At 43.4% G+C, this 20,390-nt stretch overlaps 1 protein-coding gene across 4 annotated transcripts in view; it reads left to right on the forward strand.

Moving 5' to 3' along the window:
• Positions 1-20,390, forward strand: part of HIPK2 (homeodomain interacting protein kinase 2) — a 232,468-nt gene that overhangs the window by 11,502 nt on the left and 200,576 nt on the right. The window contains exon 1 of one of the 4 annotated variants that reach the window (XM_053256750.1): positions 747-765. The exons of 2 other annotated variants lie outside the window; for them this stretch is intronic. The gene's annotated coding sequence lies outside the window, so the exon portion shown is untranslated. Of the gene's footprint in view, positions 1-746; positions 766-13,875; positions 13,893-20,390 lie in introns of those variants that run through there. One more of the 4 variants, XM_053256751.1, reaches the window with a different exon arrangement.

Consider the following 20,390-nt stretch of genomic DNA (forward strand, 5'->3'; position numbering starts at 1 on the left):
ACATCACCTCATACTGCGCAGGAGGAGACAATGGTAAACCCCTCCTGTATTCTACCAAAGGAAACCACAGGGCTCTGTGGGCGCCAGGAGTCAAAATCGACTTGATGGCACACTTTACCTTACATTTAAAAATATATTCAGAATGCATTGAAAATGTACCAGTCCTTGCAGCTGTGTTTTTAACTGTTCTTTTCTCTGTGGAGAAGAATACAATCCTACCTTACAGGAATGTTGTCAGGATTCTGTATGCAAAGCACTATGAACCCTTGTAATGCGCTGTATAAATGTTAAGAGTAATTACGATGATAACTTCATTTCCCCCGGTAGCAATGTTTGGATAAACAGGAGGGCTCTTTACATAGAGAAAAGTTGATCTAAGGCGACTTGGAAACTATGTGATGGATTCAGATAAGCAGGTATTTCTGATAAAGGGGCTTTTTTGCTTGAGAAGATTAATGGAAGAGTTGGAAACAGATGCAGCAAAACAAACCAGAAAGGCAAACTGAAGCTAATGGTGCATGGTTTGGTTTTTAGTGGCCTTATTCTTAATCAAGGGTTGGAAATATATTGGCATGATGCAGCAACAGTGGGGCAAAATCCAATAGGCTTACACTAGATGATCACAATGGCCCTTTAAAATCAATAGGCCAGTTTTCAGTGAAGTCATTTTGATTTACATCAACCAGAACAAAATGACCCTCTGAATATCGCCTGAGTGAGGAGGCCTGCTACGATATTCATCAACTGCTTGCTGTAAGCCTAGGGGTTAGTGTTTCTAACTAACCCTTTCCAGCAGCATAGGAAAATATTGTTAAAAAGAGAGTAAAGAGGGATTTGTTTTTTAAAAGAGAGAGATGATGCAGTTTGCAACAGGCAGGAAGCACCCTGGTTTTATCCATTTTTAAATAGCTCTGATTACTCTTCCTAGATCTACATAGGAATGATTTCTTTTTGTTGGCGTCTTCCTATGCACTGTGTGTGTGCGCGCGTGTGCATCAGAGGGAGGGAGGGAGGCGTGGCGGTAAGCCAGTGTGGTGTAATGGTTAGAGTGTTGGACTAGGACCAGAGAGACCTGAGTGCAAATCCCCATTCAGCCATGAAACTCACTGGGTGACTCTGGGCCAGTCACTTCTCTCTCAGCCTAACCTACCTCACAGGGTTGTTGTGAGGATAAACATAACCATGTACACTGCTCTGGGCTCCTTGGAGGAAGAGCGGGATAGAAATGCGAAATGCATGCAAATGCAAATAACTTTGTTTCAGTAAGCTAAACCATGGTTTTACTGTCCCAGGATTAGGTCAGCAAAACCAGAGTTGTCCTGACCATGGTTAAGTAGGATTGCCAGTGCCCCAGGATCGGTCTGCAGTCTCCGGGTATTGGCACCAATCTCCAGGTGACTGTTGAAAGCAATCTAAGATGGTGTGATCTTGTGAAGAACAGTGAGAACAAATGTGGGGGTGGGGGCTCAAGCAATAGTTTCAGTCAGAGTAGGCAACCCAATGGTTAAGTGTTACACTTTATTGACGTTATAACTCTATCCAGTTTGTATTTTAAGTGGAGGCAACTCTCTAATCGCCCGACCTTATGCTTCCCTTTTCTCTCTCTTTCTTGCGCACAGCATGCTTTGATGAGAGACACGTTTTTACTATTAGAGAGTGCGCAGGTGTGTTCTGCTGCTGTAGTCCTTGTGTGGGTTTTGTGATTGTAGAACCCAAAATGTATTCCAATAGCCCTACTGTAAACCTGGAGGGCAATTTTGTTCCAGGAAGCTACATTCTTATGCACGCAGAGGGAAATGTGATGAAGAAAATCTACGGACACCAGTTACAGTTCTCTGTGAGCAGAGTTTTGTGCTCTGCTGAATCTCTTATTCATTATACAAAATCATCTCAGGTTTAGACAGACTGAGCTGTCTTACTGGTTTCTAGTTGGCTTTTGTCTTGGGGTGAGTTTCAGCTGTTCTTTGCTTAGTAATCCAACCAACCACAGTTTGGATTCAGCAGCTTTTCTGGCCTTGTGGGTGTGTCAGGGGATGTTCATCTGCTTTAATCTTTGTTGGCTGTATTACAGACAGATCATCATGTTGTGTTTTAGTTTTGTCATCTCTCCCCCCCCAGCCCCGCCTTTGCTTACAGCTTCTCCTTGACAACTTTTATAGCGATTTACAGCGTATTTTTAGCAGCAGTAGGCGGTAGTTCTGTATGTGGGCGGCTTGTGGAATTAATATCTGTAATTTCTGTAAATTGTACATCGTCTGACATCAGTGGAATGAAGGATAGGAGTTGTCCCACTCTCAAGGCACAGTAGGACCCCTGTGTGATGCTTCTGAGAGCAGGGTTGTGTGGTCTGAGACTCTGATAAACCTGTCCAGAACCAGGTGGGGCTCCTAGACCAAATGTCTGCATCAGCACAAAACCAAGGTCACATGTAGGAAAGACAAACAAGTGTATCCTCTGTGCTAAAAGTTTCTGCTGGGATCTGAAAGAAGTAGGGGCAGTGCAGTGCAGTGTAGTGGTTTGAGTGTTGGACCGAGGGAGACCTGAGTTCAAACCCCTTCTCAGCCATGCAAGTTACTGGGTGACTCTGGGCCAGCCACTTTTCTCTCAGCCTAGCCCACCTCACAGGGTTGTTGTGGAGAGAGACATAACCATGTTCCCTGCTCTGGTCTCCTCCCAGAGTACTCTGCTCTGGGCTCCCATGTTCCCGACACTGGACATTTTGAGCATTAACTGGGACTGGACGTTTTGAGCATTAACTGGGACTGGATGTTTTGAGCATAACGCCAGTGTTTCATCAGCCGCACTGGCTCCCAGTCCCTTTCCAGGAAGTGCCGATTTTAACCTTTAAAGTTCTAAATGGCTTGGGATCGGGTTACCTGAGAGAGCACCTTGCCTATATGTCCTAACCTGGACCTTAAGATCTTCTTTGGAGGCCAGGTGCCCCTGCCAGATGAAGTAAGGCAGGTGGCTACTAAGGTGAGGGCCTTTTCGGTAGTTGCAATCCACTTAAGGAATAGCCTCCCCAGTGAGGTTCACCTGACTTCATCACTTTCTTTTAATAGACACCTTTTTGTTCACTCAGGCCTTTTACATTTTGATTTTTAAATTTGATTTTTAACTTACTTTTAAAGAGTTTTAAAATCCCTTTGACTGTATTTTGTATTTTCTTTCCCCGCTTTTGGTCTGTTATGTTTTAATGTGTTGTGTGTTTTTAATGGATGTTATAATGTTATGTTTTAAGCTGCCCAGAGAACAATTTGTTATGAGGCAGCTAACAAATAAAAATGATGCTGAGGATTAGCAGGATATAAAATGTTAAAATGAAATTATCACCATTAGCTATAAAGTAATTGTGTGCCCCATCATCAATCCACAGGAATCTTATTTATACAAAATATTGGCATTCAGTGAGCACATGAAGGGAGGAGCAAGATCATGACCCCTGACTTTGTGTGTGCAGATGAAAATCTGAACAAATGTCTGCACTGCATCCCAAGGCAAACATGGGCACACAAGGTCAAAAGTGTAGGTGCCAGCTGGTGACTGTCCTATTCTGGTTGCTGGCAAGGCAACTCTGAAGGAGCTCAAAGGGAACCAGTTGATCCAATGGAGTCCCAGGTCCCACTGAGCCGTTTTGTGTCTCTTGGCCTTGATGCCCTCCCTCAGGCACCACCCCTCTGCTGCAGTGTGGATCCTTAAAGAGGTAGCCCCCAGGCCTGGAGTCACCATCTCTCAGCCACTTCTCACCTGATGCACTCCTGTGTTAGAAGGCACTGAACATTGAGAGGTTCTTGATGCATCCGGGTCTGACCTTTTGGCTCAAGGGGGGCCATCTCTAGGAAACCAGGTTTGGGTTACTAGGGCTCCTTATAGCCTGGCCCATTCTGGCCACCAGGGCCTGGGTGCTGTTGCTTGGCAGCAGCTGCTGCTGGGCATTTGCCTGAGTCCTCTTGGGATCTGGATCCTCGCTGTGACGTACAGTTTTGGTCATGACAGCGACCAGGGTGACTGCCAAGGCTAGAACAAGGGCAGCCAAGGCAGCAAACAGTGCTATGGAGAGGAGGGCTGGAGACTGGAAGCAAAGGAAAGGCTGAAGCAGCAGGCTGAAGCAGCAGGCATTCCAGCGAGCTAATAAAGTTCAGCTGTTGTTCCAGCAAGGCTCTGGAAGCAAATGAAAGGATGATGTAGGAGCAGGAAGATCCTCCCTTTCATGGGGTTAGCTTGGCCCTGATCCAAGGTCTGCAGTTCAACTTGCTTCCTCCACCTCCTGAGTAGACCCATTGGAAGGGAGGCCTCAGGCAGCCATGTGGGTTCTAGATGTTGCCATTTCTAGATGTTGGTCTGGGCACCATCGCCCTTGGGGCCTCAGGGGCTATTGGGCAGGCCTGAAGTAGGGCCTGGGGTCTGGATGGGTAGCATCCTCAAGGTTTTGGGCTCTTTCTGCAGGGTCAGCTCTGGCTGTTTCTCCAGGACTGAGGTTCCTGTGGGATTATGGTAATTCTGGCAGGGGCCAGCTTCTCTTCCTCATCAGTGGAGGTTTCTTCAGGGCCCAGATGTGGCCCAGTTCTGAAATCGTGTGTATTTGTGGACAATTTTACATACACAGGCTCTGGGTGCACAAATAAGGATTCAGAGAGTCAAACTGAGAGCAGAGCCAGTGGGTGCAATCCCCCTCACTCCACCATGCCTTGAATATTGTACATGGAGACCCAGAACAGTTCCTTAACTGAGTTCGTCCATTAAACAGGGTCTCCAGGTATTGTTGAACTACAGGTCCCATCTTCCACAGCCAGAATGAGCTTTAGTCATTGAGATGATGAGAGTTGTAGTCCAACAACATCTGATAACCCAAAGTTGGGAACCTCTGCCTTAACCCAACCTAAGGTGTTCTTAACCATTGTTTCTGCTGGTCCAGTTCATTGACATTTGCATCTCCATCAGTGTCTTGTAGATTTGGTCCCAATATTATTGTGGGGAAATAAGCAGGTGTTTTCACTGCATCTGGAGTCATTTTGCATTGCTGTGCTATGGACTCCGAGATTAACAGATCTCTACAAAGTATTAGAAAAAAGGACGAGGGAAGTTTACATCTGGGCCAGAACAGGAACCCAACATTGCCACGTCACCTGTCTGTATTTCTTTTTGTTATGTTTTCCCTCTTTTCTTTCCTTAGACTGTATTTACATGCTTTAAAGCGAACACATCAGATGAACAATAGGAATGATTTTCCTCCTGTATGAGAAGTAGTAACATTTAACAGCTCAATCCAAATGTATTTCTTTCAGCCATTGGTCATAATAATAATAATAATAATAACAATAATAATAACAACAACAACCCACCTAAAATAACAGCAAAGGCAAAAGCAATGAAACAAGAAACAGGAAATAAAATCAACCTGATTGCAAATCAGAAGCATATAAGATATCCTGTAGATATATGCTCTCATCCTGCAGAAGAACACATCAATAACCCAGCTCACATTCAATGTCCATCATAGTGCCCGTTAACAGATGAGCAGATTACAGTCTTCTTCATGTGATGCAAAATAATGTTGATGTTGTTTTACAGTCACCAATGAAAAGAAGAACCCATGGGCTGGTTCAGACATCACACAGAACTACAGTTAAATTTTGAGTTCTGTGCAATATCCCCGAGGCACGGGAACATGCTCTCCCTTCTCCTCTGCCAGCGTGCACCTCAGGAGAACTCTACTTCTGATTGCGGTTTGAATCAAACCAATATCGGTCATTGTATCCAAAGTACCTGATCATGGTTTCTTCTTCCCAATTTCCTTGTAATAAACCACAATCTGAAATCCACTGCAAACCTTGGGTTCAGATCTCAGTTTATTTTAATATGTTTATTTCAACAATGAAATTTCAAGGATTTCAAAGAATAAGCCAAGATCTGTCAGTTCAGACATCATGACTGATCTTGGTTTGCTTTTAACTGCAGTTGGGGTAGGGAAGGGGGGAAGTGAAAGTGTCTATTGAAAGAGGGAGTGTATATTTTTCACAAAAAGCAGCTTCCAGCGGGGAGGGGCAATTGATACAGTTTGGGACCACATGTATGGGAATGGGAATTAACACTTCCCCTCTGCACCATTTTCTTGTTGAAAATCCTGAGCCAATTATCACTTTGGGGTTTGGTGGGCATAGGGAGGAAGTGTTGGCCCTGCCTCCACATGGTCCTGGTCAGCATCCCCTCTCCCCTTCCCTGACAGGTGCTTTTTGTGTAAAAAGAGACATCTCTGCTTTTAAGCCTGAGTCTTAATGGGCTTAATGTAAGATGCAGTTTGGCCCTAGCATAATCAGGGGCCATCAGCACTGACCTAAAGCAAAGACTGGAAAAGGTCAAAGATGGGACCAACAAACAGGAAAATGATGTCAGGAGGATTACGAACAAATAGGTAGCACAGATTATATTGCACAGATGTAAGCTATTTCCTGTTGCTGTTTTTTGAACTCTCCCAGCTGCCCATGGGGCATGTGTTGTTAAGTCAATTGGATTCCAGGACTTGCAATGGCAGAGATTCCATTGAACCTGAAATGGGTATGCAGTTATCACAGTTATGGTGACGTTATTCAAATAAGTGCATTCCCAGACATTTTGGGACAGATGCTGTGTTGACTAACTGGCCTGCTACATTTAAAACCTTTTAGCTCAGAGAGAGAAAACATCAAGGTACTTTGATGAAATATTCTCTTTTCTATCAAAAGCTTCTGCATTGTGATAATAACAGACAACAAGAGGAAGTCACTCAAACACGTAATAACCATCCCTTCAGCTCAATCAGTGCTATGGCCAAGGATCTGGCTATTACCTAGATAACAGGTGACTCCTTTCCAGGTATTATTCATGGAACTTACATATGCAGAATTCTAATTTTAAAGATTTAGAATTATAATTAGGAGTCTGATGCTCTAATTTGATAAACAGAAATAATATATTGAAATGAGATACTGAAAGACAACAGTTAATGAGGCTCAGTTGCCTCTTCGCTGCTAACTGAGCAAAGAGGCACCTTTTCATAGTGGTGTTTCTCTTTATTTAGCAGGGGGAAAGCAACCGGCCCTATCCATCTCCAACACAGCATCCTTCCTATCTTATGTTTCTTTTTTAGATTGTGAGCCCTTTAGGGAGAGGGAGCCATTTTCTTTCTTTCTTTCTTTCTTTCTTTCTTTCTTTCTTTCTTTCTTTCTTTCTTTCTATCTATCTGCTAACTTGGCAAAGAGGCACCTTTTAACGTGGTGATTCTCTTTATTTAGCAGGGGGAGAGTAACAGGGTGGATTTGATTTAAATCAAACTGATTTAAATCACGATTTAAATCACGATTTAAATCATGATTTAAATCACTAGCAGGGTGGATAAAAATCAAAAAAATCTGATTTAAATAAAAAAAATCCGATTTAAATTTAAAAAATCCGATTTTTTTTATTTAAATCGGATTTTTTTGATTTTTATCCACCCTGCTAGTGATTTAAATCGTGATTTAAATCGTGATTTAAATCAGTTTGATTTAAATCAAATCCACCCTGGAGAGTAACTGGCCCTATTCACCCCCAGCACAGTACCTCCAGTGACTGTTGCTGGTGTCTGTCTTATGTTTCTTTTAGATTGTGAGCCTTTTGGGGACAGGGATCCATCTTATTTATTTATTATTTCTCTGTGTAAACCGCCCTGAGCCATTTTTGGAAGGGCGGTATAAAATTGAATTAATAATAATAATAATAATAATAATAAATAAATAATATCTACATGTCTGTCTGTCTGTCTATCTAAACCACTTTGGAAACTTCTGTTGAAAAGTGGTATATAAATGTCCGTCGTATTCTTCTGGTAGGAAACAGAAGAGAGAGGAAGAGGGTAGCTCTTTTTGACTTACCCCTGTAAGCTTCTGCAGATTTGGAGTCATATTTTCTTTTACCCACATGAAGTGTCTCATTGATCCCAAGTTATTGCAAGTCCGGAGCAGCTAAGAGTGCAGGTATGTGCACCTTTATCTGACTGGAAGTAAGTACCACTAATCTCTTTGGGACTTGCTTCTGAATAAAGATGTGTAGGTTACCTGGTAGGTTGCACATGACCTAAATCTCAGAGTCTGGGACATTCAGGCCACTGGATCCTGCCTTTAGCTGAGGTCTGAATAAAAAGCATTTGTGGTAAAACGGGGGAAATAAAGGTTATTTATAGCCCCATCCAAAGCATGCTTACTTGGAATATTCCCAAGTGGCTGTACATAGGTCTGCAATCCCTTAATGCTGCAGGCGAGTTTCATAAGTTTGGCATGCAAGTTTGGCATTTAGTAGAGATTTGATGGAGCTTCGGAATGTCGGAGGATATTTACTGAACTGAATCTGAACTATGAAACTTTTGGAGCTGCTACAACAGTGCTCCATATATCATTCCTCCCTGGGAGTGTAGTGTAGCTCAGTGGTAGAGCACATGCTTGGCAAGGAGAAGGCCTCAGGTTCAGTCCTGCTATCTCCAGGTGGAGCTGGGAAAGATCCTCTTCTGGACAGCCAATGCCAAGCAGAGTAGATGATTCTGAGCAAGATGAGCCAGTGGCCTGTTTCAATATAAGGCAGCTTCATATGACTGATATGTATCATTTTTTATTGCAATGATTTTTACTCCACCACTTCATAGCGACATGGCAGTGTCCAGAAACGTCAGTACCATATAATCCATCAGACAACCAGCAGATATTTAATACTGCAGATATTTAACAACGCAAATCACGTTGTCATACCACAAGCTAACAAACAAAGCAGGCATTAAATGCACCGACAATTAATCTGTGGTATTTGAGAATCTGGGCTGGTCTTGTTTTGATTAAGCTCCCTGCAGCAGGTAAGAACAATACAGGCGTGGAAGACAAGTGATTGCTTAGAAGAATGGTGTCTGTCTATCCTATACTTAGACCTAGAAAAGAATTCCACCACCTGAAAAATACAGACATATATACATGCATTTATTAGTAGGGGATAAAATGAGCATTAATAATAATAATAATAATAATTAATAAAAAATAATGAAGGAGTAGTAAGAGAAACTTAAATTGAAATAAATGGGAGAAGGGGGAAAAGGAGGATCAGGGGAGTTTTGCTAAGAAGACTTTTCCAAAGGGATTGGGTTGTATATTTAGGTGAAAAAATATATACAGAAATATTTTATTTATTTATTTATATGGCACATTTATATACCGCTAAAAACTTGCATCTCATGGTGAATTACACAAAGATTAAAACAATAAAATCACATAAAAACCTTAAACAATTAAAACAATTAAACAGTAAAACCAACTTACAGCTAGCCAAAGGCTTGATTAAACAAATGTGTCTTAAGAGCTCTTCTAAGGGCCACTAGAGACAGTAAAGCTCTCGGCCCGGCAGGAAGTGCATTCCAAAGTCTCAAGGCGGCTGCAGAAAAGGACTGACCCCTAGTCACCACCAGAGGAGCCAATGGCAGCTGTCGATGGACTTCCTCAGAAGATCTTAATAAGTGATGAGACTTATGAAGAAGGAGGCATTTTTATTTATTTATTTATTTATTATTTATTTATTTATTAGATTTATTAGATTTTCTTAATTTAACTTCCTTAAACTGAAGTTAAGAGGCCCATAGAGATTTATTATAATCATTACTGGAATACCTGGGGCGAGGTGTATGTGGTGGGATTAGTTTTGGTTTCTGGACTAAATATGTGTGTAGTGCTGTAAAAACTAGAGGTCTGAAATATGTATAAACTATAGGAAGACAATAAGATGACCATGTGGAGGTCAGGGGCAGGTCCAGTTTGTACCTGCCTCCCCTCCATAATTTATTGGTAGAAGAATGAACATCTGCCCGTACAGGCCTTCCATCAGCTTCAATTATATGTGACTGTCACTGACCATTTTGGATTGATGCTTTTGCTGGCCTGTTAGAATGGAGGATGCTTATTCTGTGTTCTCCTGTGGTAGAATGAAAGCTACAAATTGCGATTTTAACTAGGGCTGTGCACGAACGGGTTTGTGCACTCCTGGGAGGGGGGGTTACCTTTTAAGGAGCAGGGAGGGTGCCCATCCCTCCCCTGCCATGGTTCCCCCGCCAGTGCTGTTCCCAAAAACGCTGGCACAGGGCTTCTGCATACCTCCTTGCAGCCCTGTTCAGCATCGTATCAGAAGTGGCGGGTGCATCTGTGTTCCGTGCACGTGAGTACCCGCTACTTCCGATACGACACTGACCAGGGCTGCAAAGAGGTACACAGCAGCCCCACGCCAGCATTTTGGGGGACAGTGCCGGCGGGAGAGGGATGGGCACCCTACCTGCTCCTTAAAGGTAACCCCCCGCCCCTGAACTGGCCCGAATGCCAGACCTCTGAACCGGTTCGGCACTTCAGAATAGGAGCACCACACCAGTTCATACACATCCCTAATTTTAACCCATGTCTGGTATATACCTAAGGGAAGTATGCAGAACCATGAAAATGCATAACGCCATAAAATAATGAAATACATGTTTGTTATTAACATTAGGTTCAGTGGCAGCCATTAAGCCAATCCAAGAACTGCACCAAGATGACTGCATATAAACTTCTTGTGTGTATTGGCCAGCAAATTTGACTGGTTTATTTGTGAATGCTTTACAGTAGACTTGATGCTGAAATGTGAAAAATCTGTAATTTGGGTTGAATATTGTAGTTCTATCATTTCTGAATCCTGACTGAAGCTTCCTGGCATTCACTCCAAAGCCTGCAGTTTTGGGGGTGGGGTGAATGTGCCTTTGAGTTGCATTTACATGGGCCAACTATGCAACGTTGGCAGTATTTGCATTCTTGTCATACTTGGACCTTTTTGCACCAAACTATGTTCATTCTTGCATTATTTTAACATATTTGCCTAAGAAATATGCATGGGCAAGAATGCCTACTTATTCAGCCTCAAAACTACAAAAACCATGGTGCTGTGCAACTGTGAAATTTGAGGCCCTAAAGCTTGAAATATGAGGCCCTAAAGAGAAACCGAAAATATTGAATGCATATAGGTGGTACAAGAACCAGCCAAAACTCAATTTGGTTCTGCTCAGGAAAAGCTGAAAAGCTGAATTTTTACTGTGGTTTTGCAGATGCCTAGAAAATTCCGTACAAGCAAGACCACACTGGGACCAAAATACAGTTTTCTTCCAATTATATCAGGTCTAAAAACACACTTGTCAACAAAGCTGTGCTTCATAACAGAGCATAAGAGGAAATGTTAATGGTTCTTAATTCATTCTAGCAGCATTATTTTGCTACAGTGGTTCCCAAACGTTTTACTGGTGCAGACAGAAAGTAGGTTCTAATTTCCATTACTCAAGGCATTTTTGTATCTTTAAGCCAGAGATGGGCAAACCTGGCCCTCTAGCTGTTCCTGAACGACAGCTCCCAACATCTGGGGATGCTGGGAGTTGTAGTCCAAAAACAGGGGCAGGTTTGCACAGCTCTGCTTTAAGCACTGCTAGTGATGAGAGAACCACCTTAAGTTGCGCTGCGGGGAAATGCTTGACTAACAAGCAGAAGGTTGATGGTTCGAATCCCCATTGAAACACCGATATCGGGCAGCAGCGATACAGGAAGATGCTGAAAGGCATCATCTCATACTTTGTGGGAAGAGGCAATGGTAAACCCCTCCTGTATTCTACCAAGGACAACCACAGGACTCTGTGGAGCCAGGAGTCAAAATGGACTTGACAGCACACTTTACCTTTAGTGATGAGAGACTCCATACAGATGGGGCTCTGTGGTTAGCTGGGAATAGTAAGTACAAAGGAGCCATGCTTTGTAATAAGGTCTAGAAAATAACTGGTTCTGGGAAACTGCAAAACACTTTTGAGTGAGGTGAATTTATGAAACACAGTTAAAGTTCATGGCACAAGAGCTTTTTATGGACGCTGTGCTACTCTTGGCTACTAAAAGCCATTGTCTTGTTTTCCTCTTAACACACACAGTTCCTGAAAGATCTGGGTCCAAACAGCAATTTGTAGGTGCCTTTCCTCCCCCATTTAATATACCTTTCCTTCCTGTTCAAGGCATCCATAATCTTCACTGTGTGACATCATAGTTGTTTCCGTAGCAACAGATTATGATACTGGAACAAAGGATAATGTCAAACAGGAGGAGGAGATAGGTTACAGTATTGGTGCGTGACAGTGCATAATAATATCCCCATAGCCAAATATGTTCCTAGGACACTCAGTCTGATTTCCCTTCCATCTAATTTTCCTGTAAGAAACTAAAAGCAACATGAGCATATGTTTATTGCTGATATCAGTAGGAGGAAGTATCGTCATGTCAAACCTAATTTAACTCGGTGGCAACTCCAAAGTTGTTATGAGTTACTTGTGTGGATTTTTAGGGCCATGACTACTTTTTATGCAAACCCTGTTAGGAGGGATGAAGGACTTGTTTTCCACTCAGTAAATAGCAGCTGTGGGAAAGGGGCTGATCCAGCTTGGGAGTGTGGCAGGGGCACTTTACAGTCCAAACAGCCCCCTCCACCAGTTGCTATTTACCAAATAAAATACAAGCCTGTCAGCTCTAATAATGGGCAGAGCACAATATGTAGTTTTTAGCCCTTCGTCGGAATCTCGAATTAAGGCTGAAATTTTTATTCATGAAATAGCCTCGAAGTTGCTTATATTTGCACTGGCAATTTATAGCTGGTTTAGTGCAAGAACTACTGCTCAGGGGCTGTCAGGTTCACACCTGCCCAGCAGCTCTTTGTAGGGATGTGCAAAAACTGTTCATGCACTCCTGGCAGGGACGGGACTGCTTTAAGGGACAGGGAATGTGCTGCTTACCTGTCAGCCCCCGCCCCGCCGCTTTCCTGCTCGCACCCCAATCTGCATCGTCACGCTCATGGCCAACTTAAAACAACCCCCCCGACCTCCGAACCGGTTTGAACGCTGGCTGATGGAACAGGTTGGACGTGAGGAGAGCTGGTCTTGTGGTAGCAAGCATGACTTGTCCCCATAGCTAAGCAGGGTCTGCCCTGGTTGCTTCTGAATGGGAGACTTGATGTGTGAGCACTGCAAGATATTCCCCTCAGGGGATGGAGCCACTCTTGGAAGAGCAGAAGGTTTCAAGTTCCCTCCTTGGCTTCTCCAAGATAGGGCTGAGAGAGATTCCTGCCTGCAACCTTGGAGAAGCTACTGCCAGTCTGTGAAGACAATACTGAGCTTGATAGACCAATGGTCTGACTCAGTATATGGCAGCTTCCTATGTTCATATGTTCCTATGATGTTTTGGCTGCTTCGTGTGTTACATTTTAGTTTATTCTGCATGTTACATTGTTTAGTTTACTAAAAATGTACAGCGTGGGTGTGACAAATGTGTTTGCCATTTGGACAAGAACGCATATCAGGGAGCTGCAAGGCCTTGTTGAGTATACACTCAGTGGCACATCTGCATAATGGCTGGCTTCTGCCTAATGGGTGGAACATCCCCTGCTAACTGGGCACAAAGAGACACTTTTGAAAGTGGTGATTCTCTTTGTATGAAGCATGGGAAGAACAACTGGCTGTATTCAGCCCCAGAGGAACATCTCTCCAATGGCTGTTGCTGGCTGGTGAATCCTTTGTGTATTTTTTAAGACCATGAGCCCTTTCAGGATAGGGAACCTTTTCCTCCTGATAATTCTTTTTCTGTGTAAACCTCTTTGAGGACTTTTTCATTGAAAAACGGTATATGAATAGTCATCGTCACTGAAGTTCTGCCAGCAAATTCAGTAGCAATAAACTTTTTGCTTTCCATAGGACAACCGTTCCCAACTTTGGGCCTCCAGTTGTTTTTGTACTACAGATCCTATTATCCCCAGCCACAGGATGCTGGCTACCAGCTCCGGCAAGAAATCTCCCACTACCTGAGGTAGGGAGGGGCCATACCTGTGGATCTCTGCAGGTCTGTGTCATATGGGCATCAATAGCGTGCTGAAGAGAAGGGGCCAGCAAGGGCACAAAAGGGAGGGAGATGGAGTGTTGTCAACTATGGCTCTTTGTATAGATTAACAAGATTAAAAGGAAACCCCTAGTGTCCAGCAGTATCATTTATGGAACCCATGCATGCCTGGGGCCTTTTGATGTAGAGCTGCTGCCTCCGTGGGGAGAATGAAGAACCTACCTTGCCCTGCACTGATAGCATATGGGTTGGAACAATAGTAGGTTACAGGGCATGGTTGGAAGGCATGTGACGCAGCAACCTTGCTGAAGCTAAGCAAGTCTGAATCTGGTCAATTCCTGGATATGAGACAGCCTGGGATTCCTATGCATTAGGCCTGTGTGATGCATTGGAGCAGTTATCGGATCCAATTTGATGCAAGGTATCTTGGACAATTTTGTGTCGTATCGGATCTGATACGGCAGCAGGGCAAATCTAATGCAACATTGGATTGCGTTTTGGGCGTTATATAAATATGTTAAATACATGAAAATAAATAAAACATTGTCTGGTGTACCCTGCATCGAACTGGTATTGCATTTACCCCCTTTGTATGTTTGTTTATGTCAAATCTTTGTATCTTTTTCTTACTGTCTGGGAATGGGGTGATCTTCCATATATAGCAAGCAGTGAGGGGAAAGGAGAGTTCTCAGAATGATGTCTCTAGCTGGCCAATGAGGGAATGGTTTTTCAGGCTTGAAGCTGCTGAAAGTATTCTGCAGTAGGTTGATCTGCAACTTCGTTCCCTTCAAATCACAGTGCTTTGAGGGAGGGTCATAGAAATGGCCTCTCAAGTTAAAAGGGGGTGCACCCCCTCAGAAATTATTGGACCTATCTACTTTCAACTTGGGGGAGGGGAGCAAAGTCCTCTCAGAAGAGATTTCCATATTTCCTAACATTGAAGCAAAGCAGAGCAAAAAAATGGACGTAGAAGGGACATAGAAATAATGTCTCAAGTTAAAAGAGGGTGCACCTCCTTCTGAGAAACCCTAGCACCTATCTGCCTGCAACTTGGGGGAAGCGGTCAAAGTCCTCTCAGAAGGAGCTACCGTACCGTGCCTTCAAGCATCCAAGTAAAGGAAAAAGGTTCTTAGAGGACTTTCAAAATTACATTCAGAAATCCCTGGACCTGCCTACTGGAAATCGGGGTGGCATCAAGCCAGGGGGCAGCCCTTTCATGAAGCAGAGTGAGGCAGTTGCCCCAGGCAGCACAATACTGGGGTGCCCAGCAGGGGGGCAAGATAGCTCCCCTCCACTGCCATCAGAGCCATTCTTCCAGACTGATCTGGCTCTTGCAAACTTTGCAACGCATGCCTTTCACATTCCTTGCAAGGCTCGCAAGAAGCACAGGGAGAGGAGAGAAGGCTGTTGGTGTCAACTTTCGTTGGTGGCTAGGCAGCATTTGGCATCTCACCTCAGGCACTACAATGTGTAATCTGCGAATACTTCTAGACCCACCTCTCCCTGATCTCTCAGGTTGAGGCAGTAGCCAGGAGTGCTTTTTATCAGCTTTGGCTAATACACCAGCTACATCAATTTCTGGAGATAAATGACCTTAAAACAGTGGTGCGTATGCTGGTATCATTCAGACTTGACCAATGTGCTGTACGTTGGGCTGCCTTTGTGCGTAGTCCAGAAACTGCAGCTGGTATGGAATTTGGCAGCCAGGTTGGTCTCCAGAAAGATCATATTATACCCATTTTAAAAGACCTGCACTGGCTGCCAATACGTTTCCAGGCAAAATACAAAGTGCTGGTTATTACCTATAAATGCCTGAATGGCTTGGGTCCAAGGTATTTAAGAGAATGCCTTCTTCCTCATGAACCCTGCCACCCATTAAGATCATCTGGGGAGGTCCAGTTGCGTTTGCCATCAGTTCGGTTGGTGGAGACTCGAAACCGGGCCTTTTCTAGGGTTGCACTCAGACTTTGGGATGTGCTTCCTAATGAAATTAGAGCTTCCCCTTCTCTGGATATTTTTAAGAAGGACCTGAAAACATACCTGTTTAATCAGGTGTTTATTTTAAAGTTTTACATTTTAGAGGTTTTTTATCCGCATTGTAAACTGTTTTCATTGTGTTTGTGTTTTAATTGTTGTTGTTTTTAGATTGTTAACCACCCAGGGAACTTGTGTTTGGGGGCGGTATAAAATTGTGTTAAATAAATAAATAACTTGGGCTGCCCCAGCATCCAGCCCTAATAAGGTTCTACCATCTCTGGAAGTTCATCCCGTTATGACTTCAGACAAAAATATTATAGGTATTGCTTTGATTTCTCAGTATTTCCAAACGCATTTAATCAAATCCAGGTTGGCCCTCTAAATCAGCTTGATTTGAGATGTGCTACTCACCTAATGGCACAGAGTGGGAATGACTTGACTAGCAAGCCAGAGGTTGCTGGTTCGAATAGCCGCTGGTATGTTTCCCAGACTATGGGAAACACCTATATCAGGCAGCAGCGATACAGGAAGATGCTGAAAGGCATCATCTCATAGTGCATGGGAGTTGGCAATGCTAAACCCCTCCTGTATTCTACCAAAGACAACCAGAGGGCTCTGTGGTCACTAGGAGTCGACACTGACTCAACAGCGCACTTTACTTTACTTTACCCATTTGTATTGGTAAATTGATGCATGTGAATCAGATGGGAATCTGATCTTTTTTGGAAGAAAAGTGAGAGACATGGATGCAATAAATAAACAGTTTAAATCAATTCCAGCTTTGGAGTGATAGAAGGCAGTGGTTCTTCCTGAGTGCTGCAGTTGTGCCATTTGCTACTCAGCATGTCTTCAGAATACAGCCCCCTCCCCTGCATGCTAGTTAGCAGGCCTAGTGTAGCCATAACCTCCCTGGCCAGTTTCCCCCAGGAGCATCAGCAAATGTCTACTAAAAACTTAATTTTCACACTGCTTGTTTTAACAACAGAGCTGAAGCATGAATCAAGTTATTTGCACGTCCTTTACTTGTCTTGACAAAATTTGGGCAATCTATATACAGGACTCTTTTCTTTCTTCAGTTCTTCATGCTGCCTGGCCTTCAATTGCATAAAGGAATTGATTAAGAAGGCTGTTGGATGGGAGAGTAAATGAATGAGAGAGAGAACAGATACAAATGTAAGCGTTCCTCCTCTTACTTCACAAGGAGGTCAAAGACAAATGAGGTGCTTGGAGTTAATCATAAGAAACCCCTCTCAATAGCTCACCATTTGTTTTCATATCATCTTGTTAATCCTTGACAATGCTAATAGTCAAATTCCTAAGATACCAATGTCAGCCCTGCACATACCGAGTGAATTACTTCTTAGTGGAACTGTGGCAGTACATGGCACTGATGGGAACATTTGTCATAAATGACTGGGTGATGAGCAAAAGATCTCAAATTCTTTTTCACTGGGCCACTTACAGAGGTGTGTGTATGAGAGAGAGAGGGAGGGAGGGAGGGAGGGAGATTGTTGAAGTTACTGAAGAAATAGCACAGATTGTCATTGTTCCCACTAGGCTTGTATTCCAAGACTATGGGAAATGCTTATATTGGGCAGCAGCGATATAGGAAGATGCTGAAAGGCATCATCTCATACTGCACGGGAGATGGCAATGGTAAACCCCTCCTGTATTCTACCTAAGACAACCACAGGGCTCTGTGGTCACCAGGAGCTGACATCTACCTACCTACCTACCTACCTACCTACCTATTCATTTGAGAGTCAGGCATGCTTCCAATTTTTGGTTGCGTGTTTGCACACAAAATCCAAGAGGAGACATCTTTGTGGATTGAAAGCAACCCTGAAGGGCTGCTCTGACATCTGAGGTGTGGGGCAGGCACGGCAATGGTTCTTCTTTGGCCATTGTTTTATTTTATTTATTTTATTTATTTTTACATTTTTATACTGCCTTTCGTTAAAAGAAAACCCCAAGGCGGTTTACAAAAATTAAAAACATACAGCAAAAAGCAGTAAAAACATCAAGCTAAAAACAAGCATAAAAACAAGACAACAGATAAAAACACACAAGAACAGCAGTAAAAGACGATTATGTAAAAGCCTGGGTAAAAAGCCAAGTCTTTAAAAGCTTTCTAAAAACTGTGATGGAGTCCGAGGAACGAACGGCCACCGGGAGAGCATTCCAGAGTCTAGGGGCAGCAACAGAGAAGGCCCTGTCCCAAGTGCACGACAGCCGGGCCTCCCTCATTGTCGGCACCCGGAGCAGGGCCCCCTCAGATGTCCTAGTTAAGCGGGCAGCAACCCTTGGGAGCAGGCGGTCCCTCAAATACCCCGGGCCCAAACCGTTTAGGAAGAGAGTTGTTCAGAAGAGAGTTGCCTCTCTGGAGATACTTACGAACATAAGAAAAGCCCTGCTGGATCAGGCTCAAGGCCTATCTAGTCTAGCATCCTGTCTCACACAGTGGCCCACCATATGCCTCTGGGGAGCTCACAGGCAAGAGGTGAGGCCTCTCTCCTGCTGTTGCTCCCCTGAAACTTTTAAAGATAATTTCAGGTATTGCAAAGTTGATGGTGGGGTGGCGAGGACACACACACACACGGAATGCCAGGTGATTTCATAAGACTACTTGAAAGTAGGCTAAAAAGAGAGACATAGCAAAGTATGTCGTCTGCTTCAACGAAAACATTTCCCCCCCTCATGGGTGAAATTGTAGGCAAGTTTTTTATCATAACTTAATTCAAAATTGGGACCATGTCCGACCCTCAGTCCACCCAAGTATCCATTTGTAGTCTACAGTACTGTAAGGTTCCACTGTGGCTGACATGCTAACCAGTGAATCAGGCATGTAAATAACAGGGAATCCTGCAACTGGTATTGACAGGCATTGTGCCTCTGAGGCTGGAGGTGGTCTATAGTCACCAGAAAAGTCGCCATTGATAGACATGTTGTCCATGAATGTGTCTAAGCCCCTTTTAAAGCCATCTAAGCTAGTGGCCATCACCACATCCCGTGGCAGAGAATTCCATAGATTAATTACATGCTGTGTGAAAAACAAAAGTCCTTCCTTTTGTTGCTCCTAAATTTCCTGGCCTTCAGTTTCATGGGATGACCCCTGGTTCTGGGGTTGTGAGAGAGGGAGAAAATTTTCTCTCTGTCCACTCTCTCTACTCCATGCATAATTTTATATACAGTACCTCTATGATATTGCCATGTAGTAGCCTCTTTTCCAAACTGAAAAGCCCCAGATGCTGTAGCCTAGCCTCATAAAAACAAACGAACAAACAAACAAACAAAACAAAAACATGTTAAATAAAAAATGTTAAATAAATAAGATAGGTGCTCCAGGACCCTGATAATCTTGGTTGTCCTCTTCTGCACTTTTCCCAGTTCTACAATGCCCTTCTTAAGTTACGGTAGCTAGAATTTTACACAGTACTCCAAATGTGGCCACACCAAAGATTTGTGTAAGGGCATTATAATATTAGCATTTTTATTTTCAATCCCCTTCCTAATGATCCCTAGCATGGAATTGGCCCTTTTCACAGCTTCTGCGCACTAAGTCAACACTTTCAATGAGTTGTCTACCACGACCCCAAGATCTCTTTCCTGGTCAGTCACTGACAGCTCAGATCTCATCAGCGTATATGTGACGTTGGTGTTTTTTGCCCCAACGTGCATCACTTTACACTTGCTTACATTGAACCGCATTTGCCATTTTGTCACCCACTCCCCCAGTCTGGAGAGATCTTTTTGGAGCTCCTAACAATCTGTTTTGGATTTCACTGCCCTAAATAGTTTAGTGTCATCTGTAGACGTGGCCACTTCACTGCTCACTCCAACTTCTGAATCATTTATGAACAAGTTAAAGAGCACTGGTCATGTCAGGTGTTCCCAAACATTTGATACAATTCAGCAGCTTATCCAAAAGAGGTCGCATTCTGTGGGGTGGGGATCTCATTGTCCCCAGGTGGCAACAGAAGTACCACAAGAGCTGATCACAAAACGAATCTTGGCACAGATTGATTTTAAGTGTGTGTGTATGTGTGTGTATAAAATATACAGGAGACAGTGACGTGTGAAAATACCAAGGCACATATATATGTGTGTATGTGTATATAAAAATTTTCAGCAAAATTTTCAAAGCAGCTTATATAGCAGAGAAAACAAAGGCTGGTTCCCTGTCCCAGTAAAGCTCAAAATCTAAAAAACCCACCAAAGCACAAAGGAGACACCAGCAACAACCACTGAAGGAATGTTGTGCTAGGGTGGACTAGGGACAGTTAGTCTCCCGTATGCTAAATATAAGCAAATCACCACTTGAAAAGTGCCTCCTTGTCAAGTTAACTTGGGTTAGCCACAGACTTCCACCCTACAGCAAAGAATATAATTTCCTCTCAGTTGAGGTCTCTGCACTTTTGCCTACAAAAGGACACATTTGTCTCCTCAGTTCCTTCCTGTACAGCAGCCATCTTGCATTTTGCATCACTTTAC

Source organism: Hemicordylus capensis, chromosome 5, assembly GCF_027244095.1.
Source record: "Hemicordylus capensis ecotype Gifberg chromosome 5, rHemCap1.1.pri, whole genome shotgun sequence".
In the NCBI taxonomy this organism is placed as follows: Eukaryota; Metazoa; Chordata; class Lepidosauria; order Squamata; family Cordylidae; genus Hemicordylus; species Hemicordylus capensis.